Below are 19,807 nucleotides of genomic sequence, written 5' to 3'. Positions count from 1 at the left end.
ATTAAACTAGTGGGCTTGAGTAAAATCAAGTAAAGGTTAAATGGACTCAAATGTGTTTGAGACAATTTAAATAAAAGTCCATGGGCTTTATAATTGTTATAAACCCAAGTAGAAAGCATGCAAAAGAGGTGAAGAGTTGGGGCAACTTTTTATTAAAAATCGCATGGCATGTTTATGCAGCTTTTTGCTTTTTGCACTACCAAGGCAACTCATCTTCACTTTAACATGTAATGGCCGAAATTTTGACATACTTTCTCCTTAATTTTTCTCTCAATTTTCTTCTTCAATTGTTGAGGAAAGAAAATACTTCTCTTTGAAAAATCCTTTAATTTTTCTAGTGCAAAATTAGAGGGGAAATAGCTTGTTGGTGGTGGGATTAATTTTGAGCAAGGAGTGCTCATTGGAAGCTTGAAGATTGTCTTGCCATTGAAGAGCTAAGGTGTTTACACCTTAGTTGGAGCCATAATCAATCCTTGTGATTGATATGTAATTATCTAAACACCATATGTATGACATATTGTGTATTGTATTCGCTACACGTCTTAGTAGAGGTGTTCGAATTTTTGCCCTTGAAAATATGATTTTCGAAAATTTGAACTTCCGTTGCGCATTTGAACACCTAAAATCGATTGCCTTTCAAGTGGTATCATTAGCTAAGGATACTATTTTGTGTATCATTTACATAATATTATATTGTTGGGCCATTAGATGGCTAACATATTTGTGAAATTTAAATGAGCCAAAATGTTTTTGGTGAAAAATGTGTTTTTGGGCCCTTAAGTTTAAAATTACAAGAGTTGCAAATATTTTCTCATGAAATAAATAATTGAAGTTGGACTTTAATTATTTATAGTAAATTGTGATTTACAAAAAATTTGGTTATAAATAAATTAATTAGAAAGTAGACAAAGGTGTTTGTATACTTTGTTAATTAAGTTTATAATCGTGGCGGTTAGTGATTGGATCAAGATATATATTATTGGATCAATTAATTATTGTGAAAATTAATTGATGGTGTATGATATGTGATATTATGCATTAAGGATGATCAAAAGCCCAAGCCCAATTTGCTAGGTGTATGCTAGGATATTTTGTGTTGAATGATTGTAATAATTATCAAATTTAAAGTGGACTTGGTTTATGGCTCGTTCCCACCCCCATGAGATGTATCCCTATTCGCCATGGATATTTATTTGTAAATATTAGTATAGTGAAAGATCAAGATTGGAAGATGGTGGCCATGATGATTATGAAGATCGAAGACATGTAAATATTGGAAGCTAATGTAATAGTTGCATTTGCATCCCATGCATTTCCCTAGGATTGGACCTAGGCCCGTGTTTAGCTCACACGGGCCATTAGTATTGGGGCGATTGATCATCCTTGTTTGTTTACTGTTTATAATATATGCATGATATGTTATAAATAATGAGTATGTGCGTTATTATTATGATAATAACAAAGTTGCATGAATCCGGCAAACATACGATCAAACATGGAGAGCTTTTAAAATAAAATTAATGATGAGACCTTTCAAAATTAAAAACCTTCATTTTGAATAAGATTCAAAATTAATATCAAGCCCGAAAAGGGGAATTATAAAGTTGTTTATAATTTTCATGTCTTCTATTGACAATGGGTGCATGATGAACGCTACCCTTGTTCGGGTCTCGGCTCATATTATTGGGGGGGCCCTGGGTGCTGGAAAGCTATGACATCCATTGACATGGTGATGTGAACTACGTGGAACTCCCATGATTTCGGCTCATATTATTGAGGGAACTCATGGGACCGTCCATTAAGGTTCAACATCGATGGGTAAGGCTTGACACGTAAATATGAACGACGTCTTATTATTGGGTCCTAATCAAACGTGAGACAAAAGTTTACGTTAAGGGTTGCATTGTAATGCAATTTGAAATACCTTTAAGGAATTATGATTGGCTGATATTATTCGGGATCATAATTCGCTAATTGGACCTTACGTACCTACTGAGGAAAAGAGTTTCCCGTTTTCACTAGAGGGAAGTGAAAATGTCAAAACAGTGGGAGCGAAAATTTTTAAAGTAAAAGTCCATACTTTATATCTTACTAAATATTTTAAAATAGTCATTAACATTTATCTGTTTTACTTTCAGTACAAATTTTTTAACAATGTCTTCGATTCGCAATCCGCTATCTGCAATACTCGAAAAGCACGTATTAACCGGACCTAATTACCTCACTTGGCTAAGAAACTTGAAAATAGTCTTAAACTCGGAAAGGATTGCATATACACTGGCTGAGTCGCCCCCTGTTGAGGCTCCGACTGGCTGCACTCCTGAGGAATTGCAGACCTACAAGGATTGGTGTGACCATGACTTGAAGGCCAAGTGTTATATGCAGGCTTCTATGAACGATGAGCTGCAGAGGCGTTTTGAGGATGCAAAGAGTGCTGCTGACATTCATTTGCACCTCAAGGAGCTCTTTGGTGAGCAAACTCGACCTCTTAGGCATGCTACAGTCAAGGAGCTGATTCAAGGAAGAGGTTCAAGTATGTCCACGGTTCGTGATGCGTGGGAGTACGTTTAGGGCCAAAAAAACATTATTCAAGCATTATTTTGAAGAACCGAGGTTGCACGGAACCGAGCACGGACCCGTACACGAAGTCCGTGTCCATTACACTTGAGGAAGAGAAATCCCGAGCCTACACGGACCCAAGCATGGACTTGTACACGGGGTCCGTGTCCATTGTTTTCCAGGAGAGTAATTTGGTCGAGCATACACGGACCATTACCCGGAGGCCTACACGGGGTCCGTGTCCGACACGTTTGGGCGCAAATTTGTTTCTATTTTAGATTTTTTATTATCTTGGCAAGTAGATTTCATATCTTTTTGATTTGGTATCAATATATAGACGAATTTTATTGTTTGAAAACACAACATTGAATTATTGAGTTTATAAAAAATTTTCTTTGAGAATTCTCTCAAAAACAAGCTTAAGTTTCGTTATAACTTTTGCGTCGTATCAAATCAAACTTATCAAAAGATGTATCTTTTGTGGCGTTTGTCAATCGAATATCACGAGGGTTGCCAAGGACGGGTTCTGTGGAGGTTCTCTTGAACGCGATTGTTCCTATCGTTGATTAATTGTTGCTAGGCCGCGTGATCTAGAGGCGATTATCACACCTATAAATTACTTGTTTCAAAGATCGGGACAAATCAAAGATCTCGTGGGCGGGATCGTATCAGATTTGATGTTGCCTTCGGAGCAGACCACCGACGTGTTGCTCTTATCACTGCCTAGCTCGTTTGATCCTTTTGTGGTGAATTTCAATATGAACAAGATGGATCCGACCCTTGAGGAGTTGGTGAACATGCTTGTGACCTTTGAGTCCACCATCAAGAAAGAGAAGCCGGTTCTTTATGTGGGCTCTTCATCTGGTTCAAAGACTGGTCCATCTGGGAAAGGAAAGAAGCGTTCTTTCTAACGTCCCAAGAAGAATGTGCCCTTGAAGAGGCAAGCTCCGAGTCCCGTTGTGGTAGCCACACCAGACAAGGCTGACAAGACTGTTGATATTTGTCATCACTGCAAGAAGCATGGACATTGGAGGCGTAATTGCAGGGAATATCTTGCCCAGAAAGGTTCTGGAAATGGTATGTTCTATATTGAAGTAAACATTTCAATTAACTCTACTTCTTGGGTATTGGATACCGGATGTGGCTCACATCTCTGTAATGATTTGCAGGTGATGGGAAGAAGTATGAGATTGAGGGAAGGTGAGACCTTCTTTAGGATGGGCAATGGGGCAAGAGTTGCTGCCAAAGCTATTGGAGATGTTTACTTGCTTTTGAACAATGATTTTAAGTTTATTTTGAGAGATGTTTTGTTTGTACATGATTTGGTGAAAAACATTATTTCCATTTCTATGCTAGATAAAGATGGATTTTCTTCTTTATTTAGCAAAGGGGTTTGCAACATTTACAAGAATGAATGTTTAATTGGTATTGGAGAACTTGAAAACGATCTCTACGCCTTAAAATTGAAAGATATTCCACTAAAAAATGTCCAAGCAATAACAACAACAAGCAAGAGAAAACAAGATACTCTAAATTGGACACAATTATGGCATGCTCGATTAGGACATATGTCCCTAAGAAGGATGAACAAGTTAGTGGGAGTGGGCATGTTTGATATGTCTAATATTAATGCTCTCACGACTTGTGAATCCTGTCTGAAAGGAAAGATGACCAAAATTCTCTTTAAAGGCCATGTGGAGCGAGCCAAAGGGTTATTGGATTTGATCCATACCGATGTGTGCGGTCCGCTTAGCATCACCACTAAGCATGGACATGACTACTTCATCACATTTACCGATGACTTTTCGAGGTATGGGTATGTGTATTTGATGAAATACAAGTCTGAAGCCTTTGAAAGGTTCAAAGAATTCAGAAGTGAAGTAGAGAAACAATTGGGACGAAGCATCAAAACACTTCGATCGGATCGAGGTGGTGAGTACTTGAGTGCCGAGTTCCAAGAGTATCTTAGGGAGAATGGGATTCTCTCGCAGTGGACTCCGCCCGCTACACCGCAGTTGAATGGTGTTTCGGAGCGTCGTAACCGGACTTTCATGGACATGGTTCGGTCTATGATGGGGTTCACGGAGTTGCCGCCATCCTTTTGGGGATATGCGCTTGAGACAGCGGCACTGTTGTTGAACAATGTCCATTCAAAAGCAGTTGATAAGACACCATATGAGATATAGATGGGTAAGCCTCCTAAATATTCTTATCTTAGAATATAGGGGTGCCCTGCTTATGTGAAGCAGGTAGTGGGAGATAAATTGGATAGTCGATCCATTTTATGCTACTTTGTGGGAAATCCAAGGAATTCAGTTGGATACTATTTCTATCATCCCCAAGAAACAAAGGTGTTTGTTTCTAGGAATGCAACCTTTTTGGAAAAGGAATTTTTATTGGATAGAAAAGGGAAGATAATAGAACTCGAAGAGGTTCGAGAGACACCCACAATTTAAGAACCCACACCCGAAGAGCCAAGAGATGAGATACAAGCTCCTAGAAGATCCGAGAGAGTCTAGAGACCACCTATGAGGTATGGTCTGCTTCTTGAAGAGGGCCATGATGAGCCTATCCATGGATGTGATCGAAGGACCTTCAAGGAAGCGTTATCTGATACCGATTCATCCAAGTGGCTTGAAGCACTGGAATCTGAGATGAATTCCATGCATTCGAACCAAGTGTGGAATCTCGTGGATCCACCTGAGGGAATTGTTCCCATAGGGTGTAAATGGATTTATAAGAGGAAACTTGGGGCGGATGGGAAGGTATTGACCTTCAAAGCGCGATTGGTGGCAAAAGGATATACTCAAAGAAAAGGAATTGACTTTAAGGAAACCTTTTCTCCAGTTGCAATGTTCAAGTCGATAAGGATATTGCTAGCCATAGATGCATGGTATGACTATGAGATATGGCAGATGGATGTTAAGATAGCCTTTCTTAATGGGGATATTAAGGAAGAGATTTACATGTCTCAACCTGAAGGGTTCACATTTATCGGAAGTGAGCATATGGTATGCAAACTTCAGAGATCTATTTATGGTCTAAAGTAGTCATCTAGTAGTTGGAATCTCAGATTCGATAGTACAATCAAAGAGTATGGTTTTACTAAGAATCATGAGGAACCCTGTGTGTATAAGAAGGTCAGTGGGAGTGCTGTGACATTCCTGGTGCTTTATGTTGATGACATTCTACTCATTGGAAATGATGTAGGAATGTTGCAATGAACTAAAATATGGTTAGCAAGTAAGTTCTCGATGCAGGACTTGGGTGAAGCATCTTTTGTATTGGGAATACAGATCTATAGAGATAGATCAAAAAGATTGCTTGGTCTCACCCTGATATGAATCTGGCCGGGCATGACGTTCAAATGATTGGAAGGATCGTTGTGCGAGTGTTAGACGAAGTGGGAAACGGAATCCTCCGCGCCCGAGCGGTCAAATTCTACCGCCCGAGCGCCAAAGTCACTGTCCAGAACGTGAACTCCAGAAGCATCGGTGCCCGAGTGGTAACATTTTACCGCCCGAGCGCGACCTGTCCAGAAGAGCTCTTTCTCGAGCGGTAGAAACCCACGCCCGAGCGCCGCCCAATCGCGAGAAAATCTTTAGTTTCCTATTTTTGAGTCCTAATTGTTTTGGTAATTAGATTTTTCATATCTTTTTGATTTTGTAACAATATATGGACGAAAATCCAGCAAACAATAATATTGAGTTTAATCATATTGATAGAGTTTTTCTCTCAACTTTTCAAAGCTTGGCTTTGTATACACTTTTGTGTGTTTTTCAAATCAAACTTATCAAAGTTTAATACTTTGTGGCATTTGTCGATTGTTCTTCACTTGGATTGTCAAAGACGAGTTCTTTGAAGGTTCGTTTGAATTCGATTGTTTATCTTCGTTAATATTTGTTGCTAGATTCTTTGTACTTTAGAGGTGAATATTACACACTTACTTGTTCAAAAAGATCGGGACAACACAAAAGTTTCTTTGTTTCATCGAATTGAGGGCGTGACTCCGTTTTTGAGCGCGTTTGTTTTTCGTTGTTCGAAAGATCGCGTCATTTGGTATCAGAGCTTTTGGTTCCCTTTGATTCAAGTAAGTTTATCCTTTTTATTTTCAGATCTGTGTTTATCTTTCGTTTGTTATCAGATCTGTTTTATCCTTTCGTTTTTCGTCTTTCGTGTATCTGTGATTCTCGAAATTCTCTGCATTTTTTTTTCTTTTCTTCTTGGATTTTCGAGTTCCTAGTGCAAGAAAAAAAAAGAGTAAAAAAATTCGAAAATTTTCCTACCAATTTTTGTTGGTATTTTGTTCTATTCTTTTTTTTGTGAGTCATATACAAGTGTCTCACACAGTAAAAAAAAAAAGAAAAAATTTTTCTCTTCAAATTTCTTATCTACGCAGTCAAGTGAGTCGATCTTCAAGTGTCTTAAAGTTTAAACTTGTGAGTTTGATGCACACAAGCTACAAAGCCTGAAGGTGTACCATACGAGAGAACTCTCAAAATCGAGTGAAATACTTGAGTGTGAGCGTTTATTTCTTGGAGTGACGTGTGAGGTATTTGTAGTGAGGAAAAAAAATGAGAAAAAAATAGAGTGGAGTGAATTTTCATTGGAGTGACCAGTGAGGATTTGTGGTGAGGAACTTTATTCTTTATTGTTTTATACTAACCTTTTCTTGCAGGTATAATGATTGACAAGCGTGAATTTCAAACAATTATAGAAGGGTTGGATAGAATATGGGAGAAGGAGTTTAAGCCTCTACGTGAGAGGTATAGGAGGTGTGAAGAAGAGGACATGTACGATAGGCAAGATGATGAGGATAGGCGACGTAGAAGATTTGGAGGGGATAGAGCGATACATTTGGATCGTAATGATGGTAGGAAATGTGAGGAGAATAGAAAAGTGGACAGAAGAAGTGAACGTGAGGCTAGCAAATATGAATATCAAGGTACATTTAAAAACACAAATTCTAGTACTTGTGACATTATATGTTGTTGGAGTTTAGATGTTGGGCATGATATCAGCCAATGTCCACGTGATGAGGTAGCCATAGTTGAATCATCTGTTGAGATTAAATTTCAAACTGGAGTTGAGATTGTAGTTGAGTCTGAACTTGGAGATGATGTTGTAGTAGAGCCTGAATCTGAATTGTGGGTTGATGATATTGTTGATGGTATTCCACTAGTTAGTGAGCTGAACGTTGTTGAACAATTTACGGTGGAAAGTGAATCATTAGATGGAGGAGAAGTGCCTAATTTGTCTACTATGGAGGAGGAGAGTAGGCAAGAGGAAACTTTGTTGCTCAAATCATTTGAGGAAAAACATATTTCTTTTGATCAATTGAATTTTATTGAAATGAGTGGAAAAAATGTGATATGGTCGAAAGAATGAGTGAACAAAATAGTGAAATGACCAAAAAGAAAAAAGATGAAAAAGAAAAAGAGGCCAAAGAAAAGAAAAAGAAAAATAATTTAAAGGCCCAAAGGAGAGAAAAGAGTAAGGTTGAGAGTTACTCTATTTTGTATAAACCCCTTATAGTACCTTTGTACAAAGAGGTTTATTATCACTGTGATGATATCGTCGGTTCAATCCCGAGCATTTTTATTTCACCCTTGCATGATTATGGAGATGTCATGATGTGGAGGCAAGAAAGAACTGATGGTGGAGGAAGGCCATGTGTTGATCAACATGACGTTGGAGGCAATCCTGGTGAGGTAAGGTTAGTTGCCAACGCAACAACCATGAGGTACGACTTTCATCCTTATCTTAATTCTTTGATGTGTCATTTTCAAGAGCTTGGAGAGCATGTTGCGAATTTGGTGGTTAAGGGATCGGGTGTAGATTTATCCTTATTCATTGAATGTTATGGGTTTGAGACCATGGACGAATTGCATTTACCTACTATGAATTTTGATGTCTCACTATTTACTAAGTTGATGGGGTTTGCTTGCTACAATGGTTTATATACATTAGACTTAGATTTTTGTGATGGTTGTGAAGATTACATAGATAGTACATTTAGTGTGTTCTATTTGCATGATTTATGTTAGGTTGATGATGGTTTTGAGAGGTGCAAGGATGAACATGATTATTTCTTTGTTCATGATGAATACCTGTTTAAAGAGAATAAGTTTTTCATCCTACACCCATTGCATGAGTTGTTGTTTGTTATTGAGGCACGTGACATTTGTTTGATTGGTAGCCATGAAGTAACTAGAGCCATAGGTAGGATGCATGAATTTTTACTATGGTTGCATATGAGGAGGCATATTGAGTGGTATTGTGAAACATGCATTGCACATAAGAATTTTTATGATCATAATGAATACAATTTTAAGGAGGATAAGTTGTTTGTTCTAAATTCATTGTATGAGTTACATGCTAGTGAGGACTATTGTGGTGGTGTTAACTTTGATAAAACACATCATTATATGTGTTGGTTACATATGACGAGGTATGATAAGTGGTGTAGTGAAAGGTGCATTGACTATAGGGAGAGGGCACCTGAGCTAGATTCTTATAGCGTGCATGAACTACGTCTTATTCCTAGTGAGCTATGGTCGTACATGTGAATGAAATTTGTTGTGGTGTTGACTAGGTCTAAGAAGGGGAGAAATATGATCTTTGTGATTCTTAATGCTATATTATTGTCCTTATTTGGTGTTACATGTTATCTATCGTCCGGAGTAATAGGGGAATACATAGACAGGGCAACCGTTAAGTTGGGATTTCCAGTGCTGATGGAGCGAGCAAATGATAGCGCCTACAAACTTGAGCTTAAAGGTCAGTATGTTGATAATATCATCCTTGTTATTACTAACTTGCTTCGTTTTTGTGTAGGAGGACAAGATTTGAGGACAAATCTTTTTGAAGAAGGGGAGTATGATATGAATCTGGCCGGGCATGGCGTTCAAAGGATTGGAAGGATCGTTGTGCGAGTGTTAGACGAAGTGGGAAATAGAATCCTCCGCGCCCGAGCGGTTAAATTCTACCGCCCGAGCGCCAAAGTCACTATCCAGAACGTGAACTCCAGAAGCATTGGCGCCCGAGCGGTAACATTTTACCGCCCGAGCGCGACCTGTCCAGAGGAGCTCGCGCTCGAGCAATAGAAACCCGCGCCCGAGCGCCGCCCAATCGCGAGAAAATCTTTAGTTTCTTATTTTTGAGTCCTAATTGTTTTGATAATTAGATTTTTCATATCTTTTTGATTTTGTAACAATATATGGACGAAAATCCATCATTGTAAACAATAATATTGAGTTTAATCATATTGATAGAGTTTTTCTCTCAACTTTTCAAAGCTTGGCTTTGTATACACTTTTGTGTGTTTCTCAAATAAACCTTATCAAAGTTTAATACTTTGTGGCGTTTGTCGATTGTTCTTCACTTGGATTGTCAAAGACAAGTTCTTTGAAGGTTCGTTTGAATTCGATTGTTTATCTTCGTTAATATTTGTTGCTAAATTCTTTGTAATTTAGAGGTGAATATTAAACACTTACTTGTTCAAAAAGATCGGGACAACATAACAGTTTCTTTGTTTCATCGAATTGAGGGCGTGACTCCGTTTTTGAGCGCGTTTGTTTTTCGTTGTTCGAAGGATCGCGTCACACCTAGTCCACATACATTGATACCATCGTGAAGCGGTTCTCGATGGGTGAGTCCGAGAGAGGACATCTACCAATGTGTCATGGCGTGTCCCTATCCAAGTCTATGTCTCCTAAGACTGATGCAGAGATAGCGGCGATGACAAGCATTTCTTATGCATCTTCGATTGATAGCATCATGTATGGGATGATATCTACACGTCCTGACGTGGCTTTCGCACTAAGTGTAGTGAGTAGATATCAATCGAACCCTGGTCTTCCACATTGGAAAGCTGTGAAAGACATCCTCAAGTATTTGAGAAGTACCAATAAGTTGTTCTTCGTCTATGGGGGTGGAGAACTGAAATTGGAAGGCTATACCGGCTCTAGCTTCCAAAGCGATATCGATGACTCGAAGTCAACCTCTAGATTCATATTCATGCTCAATGGTCCTGCTGTCTCTTGATAGAGTTCCAAGCAAGACAGTACAGCGGATTCCACCACTTTGGCAGAATATATTGCTGCATCAGCTGCAGCAAAGGAGGCTGTTTGGATAAGGAATTTTGTCCAAGAGTTGGGCGTCTTTCCTAATGGAGTTGCTCCTGTCCCGGTGTTTTGTGATAACACGCGAGCCATTGCTCAAGCAAAGGAGCCGAGGTCTCATCAGAAATCCAAACACGTATTGAGAAAGTATAACATCCTCCGAGAGATCGTGGAAAGAGGAGATGTCTCGATTGACAAAGTCGGCTCTGCAGATAATGTTGCTGATCCGCTAACTAAGCCTTTACCTGGACCATTATTCGAGAAGCATCGCGAATCGATGGTTTTGAAGCATATGGGTAGTTAGCTCTAATGCAAGTGGGAGATTGTAAGAGTAGGTGCTCGTCGAGCCAAGTGTTGGCCGAGGCTTCATGTTTAAACTCTAAGTATAAACAATCTTTATTTTAATAATATTTGAAATTATTGTTTTGGCACTTCTTTATCTGTATACCCATGCTAGTTGCATAGATAAAGTCCTTGAATATACAAATAGTAGAAAGAATATGAGATGCTCATATGATGAGTATCATGAAACTCATATTTGCAATACTGTTTATTCTAAACAGTTCCTAGTCGATTCAGCCGCCGCTAAGAAGGATATAGGCCGCTCGAGTTCGAGACTAGTATATGTGATGTGAGTACCATGTTTCATTGGTAGGGGACATTGTGATGTCCGAGCATGCAGATAGGTGCTCCTTGTAGAGTGCTCTGAAGAACCCTCCATAAAGGACTTTCCAAGTGGTTCTCACTTATCGAGTGGAAACGTCCTAGTTTATGGTTGTACACCATTAGTCCTTACGACCCGGGACAACATTGAGACTCTATGTGCTAGCATTGCACTTTGACTTGTTTACCGACTCTCAAGGGGTCATCATGTGGCAAGGTTAAGTGTTTTGTCGAAACATATAGGAGTCGATGCATTGTAGTCGGGGATTCACCACTTACCTTCGGGTATGGATATCATATGTGAATGTAGTATTAAATCTCTGATCAGAGTATGGTGGTAATTATGAAAGGGGTTTTATAGATTACACCATCGATGCAATTACAACATGACACATAGTATCGATTCATTGACAACTCTCGATATACCAATAGTTGTCGAATTGGTCGGGATATAGGAGTTGAAGAGACCGTACTGTACGCTAACCATAATAGAATGCTTCTTGCAGGCACTATCATTTGATACCTAGGGAATCATGTAAGCGATGCTGCTAGGCATTTAACATGATTGGTTGGGTACTATCAGACTTGAGTTCTGACGTTCTTGTTATCAAAGAGTTGATAAGTAAGAATGGAGCAATTTGGGTATGCTCATATAAGGACATGTTTAGTCCCGAATCACATGGAGATGTGAACCCACGGCAAGTTGTATCAATGAACCATTGAGGGCCACACAAATACTAGCTTTCTAGATCCCGTTGAGAGTAAAATAGTTCAATGTGTTTTACGGCTTATAAAGGATTTTATAAGCGTAAGGAAAAATAGAAGTATGACTTCTATAAGGAGAATATAACTTTTAATTTATGGAAGTGTTCCTAAATTAAAAGTTGACCAAATAAATAATGTATTTGAAAATTGTGAATTTCATAAACATTAATATAAACTAAATAAAATTAATTCAAGTGTTGAATTAATTAAACACTATTGGACCTAGTAGAGTCCAAATAATTATATTAATTCAAGTGTTGAATTAATTAAATAACATTGGGTCTTTTAGAGCCCCATTGGAAATAATTATTAAACTAGTGGGCTTGAGTAAAATCAAGTAAATGTTAAATGGACTCAAATGTGTTTGAGATAATTTAAATAAAAGTCCATGGGCTTTATAATTGTTATAAACCCAAGTAGAAAGCATGCAAGGGAGGTGAAGAGTTGTGGCAACTTTTTATTAAAAATTGCATGGCATGCTTATGCAACTTTTTGCTTTTTGCTTTTTGCACTACCAAGGCAACTCATCCTCCCCTTCACTTTAACATGTAATGGCCGAAATTTTGACATACTTTATCCTTCATTTTTCTCTCAATTTTTTTCTTCAATTGTTGAGGAAAGAAAATACTTCTCTTTGAAAAATCCTTTAATTTTTCTAGTGCAAAATTAGAGGGGAACTAGCTTGTTGGTTGTGGGCTTAATTTTGAGCAAGGAGTGCTCATTGGAAGCTTGAAGATTGCCTTTCCATTGAAGAGCTAATGTGTTTACACCTTAGTTAGAGCCATAATCAATCCTTGTGATTGATAGGTAATTATCTAAACACCCTATGTATGACATATTGTGTTTTGTATTTGCTACACATCGTAGTAGATGTGTTCGAATTTTTGCCCTTGAAAATATGATTTTCGAAAATTTGAACTTCCGTTGCGCATTTGAACAACTAAAATCGATCCATCCCCTTTCATCCATGTCTCCTTGTGTTGTACTTGTTTTATTAGTTCCTAAGAAAGATGGCTCATGACGTATGTGTGTAGATTGTAGGGCAATAAAAACATAACCATTAAGTATAGGCATCTCAAAAACATAACCATTAAGTATAGGCATCTCATACCTAGACTAGATGATATGTTAGATTAATTGCATGGTTCTTGTATTTTTAGCAAGATTGATTTAAAGAGTGGCTATCACCAAATTAGAATGAGAGAAGGTGATGAGTGGAAAACTGCTTTTAAGACCAAGTATGGGTTATATGAGTGGATGGTAATGCCTTTTGGCTTAACTAACGCTCATAGCAACTTTATGAGTTAATGAACCATGTCTTGCGTGCATACTTAGCAAAATTTGTTGTGGTTTACATTGATGATATCCTAGTGTATAACAAAAACTTGGATGAGCATGTTAAACACTTGAGACTTGTACTAATCACACTAAGGGCTGAAAATTTATATGCTAACTTGAAGAAATGTGACTTTTGTACAAGCAAACTTTTCTTTCTTGGTTTTGTGGTAAGTTCACAGGGTATACAAGTTAATGAAAACAAGGTAAGTGCTATTCGAGATTGGCCAAAGCCTACTACTGTTGGTCAAGTTCGAATTTTTCATGGTCTTGCAAGCTTTTATAGGAGGTTTGTAAAGGATTTTAGCACAATGGCAGCACCAATGACGGCGGTGATCAAGAAGAATGTCCCATTCCATTGGGACGAGGAGCAAGAGAAGTCTTTTAATCTTATTAAGACAAAAATTAATTAATGCTCTTTTACTTGTTTTACCTTATTTTGTTAATACCTTTGAAATTGAATGTGATGCTTCATGTGTAGATATTGGTGGAGTATTGATGAAAGGAGGCCGGCCGGTGGCAAACTTTAGTTAAAAGCTTAATGGAGCAGCGCTTAACTACCCAACATATGACAAGGAGCTCTATGCACTTGTGAGGACTATAGAGATGTGGAAACACTACTTGAGGCCTAAGGAGTTTGGGATCCATACGGATCATGAGTCTCTAAAGCACCTTAAGGGTCAACAGATGAACAAGCGGCATGCCAAGTGGGTGGCATTTATTGAAACATTCCCCTACATCATCTAGTACAAACAAGGTAAGGAGAATGTAGTGGCCGACGCACTATCACGAAGGTACATACTGTTTTCTACCTTAGAATCTAAAATTTTGGGGTTTGAACATGTGAAGGAATTATATGTGCTAGATGAGGACTTTAAGGGTGTTTTTGAAACTTGTATGCATGGTCCACATGAAAAATTCTTTTTGCATAGTGGTTTCTTATTTAGAGAAGATAGGTTGTGCATCCCTAAATCATCCATTCGTGAATTACTTGTTAGGGAGGCACATGGGGGTGGTTTGATGGGACATTTTGGTGTAGCTAAAACTGAAAGGGGATAGATTAAGGTGCCCGTATGCGCAACGGAAGTTTCAAAATAATTTTGTAGCAAGAAAACTGTAAGGCCTGAAATTTGATACCACTCTTATGAACTATTATTGGTAATGGAGGCATGAGGAAGGAAAGGAAAAGTGAAGAAATGTAATGGCAAGAAGCCTCGGACAGAAAAGTTGACGCACGAGCGGTAGGAAACGACCGCCCGAGCGCCAGTGCATGCTAAGTGTAGCATTCGAATAGAACATGCCGCGCCCGAGCGGTAACTTTTGACCGCCCGAGCGCCAATGGAGAACAAAGATTGTGCGCGGACAGAACATCTCGCGCCCGAGCGGTGAAGTTCTACCGCCCGCGCGCCGATTGTAATGCACGAAAATTTAGAGGAAGACACGTATGATATGGCATGCAAGATATATATATCCATTTTCTTCATTTCTTCAGAGATTCAGTAGCAAAGCACCGAGAGAACTCCATAGCTATTCTCAAGCTTCTTTACCCCTTAGAAATTTAGGTAGGCAAGATCTAGCCATCCAAATTTTGATCCGAATATAGATTCATGCTCTTCATGCCATAAGCTTCACAAGGATGTAAGTTTCATTCATTTCCTGCATGATTGAGATCTTGGTGTTGGGGAAATTCTGATTTGAGGTAGATTATGTGTTCTTGAAATTATAAGCAACGGTTATTCGCAACCAGATCGAAGAACGGATACCGTATATGTTATTATCGGTTTTTTCATCTATGTATGAGTTAGGTTATTCAGATTTGTATAGATGTGATGATATGATCTTGCTTATGAATTGTTGAGCTTGTTGTTTGCATTACTGGTATCGAAAGATTACGTCGTTATGACGTCGAAATGTGCCGAGATTGAATATTGATCCGTATATGTATTGCTTAAGTTAGAAATTGATATGGTGCATTGTATATATGTCATTTCAGATTGGGTTTGACAGATTCGATATCAAGAATACGAGACTTCAACTTCTACGAACGACAAGAAATGTATAATTCAATGTTGAGTCGGGAAGATACAACTCGAGCTAGATTCGACTTGAGTTTCCCTAAATCACATACTAGATGTTTATTACCTTGTTATGCTTTAATTATTGATTTATCTTAAAGCATTGAGATAGGAGAGTCCTTGGTAGATTAGCCAAGCCGGATGTTCGGTTGCGTCGATGGCCGTAGGAGAAGATTCACTCCTATTGTAGACATTCGATACAGAGGACCGAAGTCTGGTAATAAGACGTACCTCCACCCCGATTGGGAGAGTAGGTGGGAGACTTGTTACGTCTTATTCACAAAGGGATCCCTAGACTTAGAGTCGTGTGGCGTACCGTACTTTTACCATTAAAAATTTGCGGAAAAATTTAAAATTTTCTTAAACATAAAATAACCTTCAAAGCTTGTCATAAAATATTTCAACCAAGTCCCCCATAAGACATGGTTGTTCAAAATAACTACAATAAAATTTGCTAACAAAAGGTTTGCTCAAAGTGTTTCCATCAGAATATGAAATCAGAGTAATTTAACTTTTGCATAAAACTTAAACATGGCGGTCCTCGGGTTTAGCCTCCCACTCAGTCCAAGCGTGCCCCTCGGTCGCCATCTCCTGTCTCCTCATCAACATACTCGCCTGCATCGATCAAGTCTAGTGAGTCTAAAGACTCAACACGTATAAACCGGAATAACGAGTATTACGTAATAAAACCACATGCAACTTTAAAATAGAGCGTACGTACTAAAACTTGAACTGGCATACTTGAACATCATGAACTTAAATTAGACGTGCCATCAACATAAAGCTTTTCTTAAACATACTTGCATCATAAACTTGAGCGTACGTAACGTAATTTTGCGTAGAGGCATGTTTCAAAGCGAGTGACCCATAACATAATAAAGCCGGATCAGACACACCACAGTACTGGGCTGACAGGGAAGTATCCACTGCCGCATACATAAGATCCCCGTTCATAATTTTAACTGGTGGATTGGTCCCTGGTCATAAGTTTACCGCTTCCCAATCCTGATCTGAACCCGTTCATAAGTTTAACGGGGCGGAGAGGTCCTCGGCCACGTTCACCGACTTCCAAACCCATTCATACATTTGGTCACAAGACAATTAGCATACCTCAAAACTTAAAATATTTTCTTGCACGTCATACATACTTACTTGGCGTTGAGGGATTCGTTGGATTTCACTTGGGGCCGCTGCTGCACATACTAAATGAATTTCAACACTTAATTTGCATAAATTTGACGTAGGTACGCGAGCTCACCACCGAAGTGCATAAATAGCTTATGTCATTCTAGATCACTCGGGACTTGACCTCGTTTAATCATACCAACCATGACATTAAACCCCGAACCAAACTCTTGTTAGAGTAGGTGCCTGTCGAGCCAAGTGTTGGCCGAGTGTTCACAATGAAACTCTATGTATAAGCAATCTTTATTATTAATAATATTTGAAATTATTGTTTTGGCACATCTTTATCGGTATACCCATGCTAGTTGCATAGATAAAGCCCTTGAATATACAAATAGTAGAAAGAATATGAGATGCTCATATGATGAGTATCATGAAACTCATATTTGGAATACTGTATATTCTAAACGGTTCCTAGTCGATTCATCCGCCGCTAAGAAGGATATAGGCCGCTCGAGCTTGAGACTAGTATCTGCGATGTGAGTACCATGTTTCATTGGTAGGGGACATTGTGATGTCCGAACATGCAGATAGATGCTCCTGGTAGAGTGCACTGAACAACCCTCCATAAAGGACTTTCCAAGTGGTTCTCACTTATCGAGTGGAAAAGTCCTAGTTTATGGTTGTACACCATTAGTCCTTATGACCCGGGACAACATTGAGACTCTATGTGCTAGAATTACACTTTGACTTGTTTACCGACTCTCATGGGGTCATCAGGTGGCAAGGTTGGGTGTTCTGTCGAAACATATAGGAGTCGATGCATTGTAGTCGGGGATTCACCGCTTACCTACGGGTATGGATATCCTATGTGTTTTTCATGTATATGTAGTTTGAAATCTCTGATCAGAGTATGGTGGTAATTATGAAAGGGGTTTCATAGATTACACCATCGATGCAACTACGACATGACACATAGTATCGATTCATTGACAACTCTCGATAAACCAATGGTTGTCGAATCGGTCGGGATATATGAGTTGAAGGGACCGTACTGTACGCTAACCATAATAGAATGGTTCTTGCAGGCACTATCATTTTATACCTAGGGGATCATGTAAGCGATGCTGCTAGGCGTTTAACATGATTGGTTGGGTATTATCAGACTTGAGTTTTGACGTTCTTTTTATCAAGGAGTTGATAATTAAGAATGGAGCAATTGGGGTGTGCTCGTATAAGGACATGTTTAGTTCGAATCACATGGAGATGTGAACCCACGGCTAGTTGTATCAGTGAACCATTGAGGGCCACACAAGTACTTGCTTTCTAGATCCCATTGAGAAGTAAAATAGTTCAATGTGTTGAACGGCTTACAAATGAATTCTTAAATTAAAAGTTGGCCAAATAAATAATGTATTTGAAAATTGTGATTTTCATAAACATTATTATGGACTAAATTAAATTAATTCAAGTGTTGAATTAATTAATCACTAGTGGACCTAGTAGAGTCCAAATAATTAAATTAATTCAAGGGTTGAATTGATTAAATAATATTGAGTCTTGTAGTGCTCAATTTAAATAAATTATTTAAACTAGTGGACTTGAGTAAATTCAAGTAATGTTTAATTAGTCTCATATATGTTTGAGATAATTAAATTAAGTCCATGGATTTTTAATTGTTAAAAATCAAATAAGATTTGCATGCATGGGAGGTGAAAGGTTGGGAGACAACTTTTTGTATAACTAAGGCTTGGCATGCAACTTTTTTATTTTAACTTTTCCGACAACCAAAAAAATGTCTCTCCTTCTCTCCTAGCATGAATAGTGGCCGAAAATACTATTCATTCTCTCCAATTTTGTTCTTCAATGGTTGGAGAAAACAATCATTTCTCAAAGAAAAATCCTCATATTTTTCTAGTGCAAAATATGAGGGGATCTACCTAGTTGGTGGTGGGCTTTATTTTAGAGCAAGGAGTGCTCTTTGGAAGCTTGTAGAAGTTCTTGCCATACAAGAGCTAAGGTGTTTGCACCTTAGTTGGAGCCATCATCAACCTCAAGAGGTTGATAGGTATTTTTCTAAACACACTATGTATGACATGTGTTTGTTCTTTTATTTGTTACACAAATATATCAAGGTGGCCGAAATTTCTTGATGAAAATAAAAATTTTAAACTTCCGTTGCGCTTCCGGTCACCATAACCGATCCGCTTTCAACTCTAAGGTGTCGTGTGAACCCTTCCCAACAATAAATTACATGAACTCACTACTAGAACTTGAAAAGAAGTGGGAACCCAAACATTCGTACAGATTGAATGGCGCTCGGGCGGTAAAGCATTACCGCTCGGGCGCCGAGCTCGTAGAAAAAAACTCTCGACAGAAAGAGTGGCGCTCGGGCGGTAATAAATTACCGCTCGGGCGTTGCGTCTTCTGGACTCCGTGACTTAAAATCTTATACTCTTCGAATTTGATTACACAAATGGTGAACAACGTCTCGAGACCCATCCTAGGATACTATGGAACTGACTTGACTCCACAATTGTCCCAATCATCTCCAAGGAAATGACGCACCCCACATAACACAATAAATCTCATAAACTTAAATTTTGACACAACAAAATAGCTTTACGACTACTCGATCTTCAAAGTGCCTAACGACGCGAAACAAAACGTCAAAGACCAATCCAACATCATTAAAACCAACCTAAATGCAGCAACGATCACCCGTCGATCCCCAACAAAGCCTGCAACAATAAAACGTCAAGAATCCATCAATAACATATTTTTCGGAAAAACACAGTTTGAGCAGTCCCACGAAAACGGTCATAACTCACTCAATTTGTATCCAATATTTTCGAATTGTATATCAAATCGAAGGTGTCAAGAAGTTCTACGATTTTTGTGTTGAAAGATTTCTCAAAATCTTGACCGAAAATTTGCAGTATTTAAAAAAACAGCAAAACGTGAATTTAGATCTAAAATCTATTTCAAAACTGATCCAAATCCTTTTCCGCTCAAACGACGAACGTAACACATATATTTTTACGCATAAACAATGCAACACGTAATATGACATGATCGATGCAGCAAAAGAAGGATTATACGTGCCTTTTATATTTAAAAATACCGAAATGACGATACCGAAACGGAGATAGAAGCGAGGTT

This window comes from Primulina huaijiensis, chromosome 8 (assembly GCF_012295235.1).
Source record: "Primulina huaijiensis isolate GDHJ02 chromosome 8, ASM1229523v2, whole genome shotgun sequence".
NCBI classification, from domain to species: domain Eukaryota; kingdom Viridiplantae; phylum Streptophyta; class Magnoliopsida; order Lamiales; family Gesneriaceae; genus Primulina; species Primulina huaijiensis.
The sequence above is the reverse complement of the archived record's forward strand: the minus strand, read 5'-3'. Positions refer to the sequence as shown.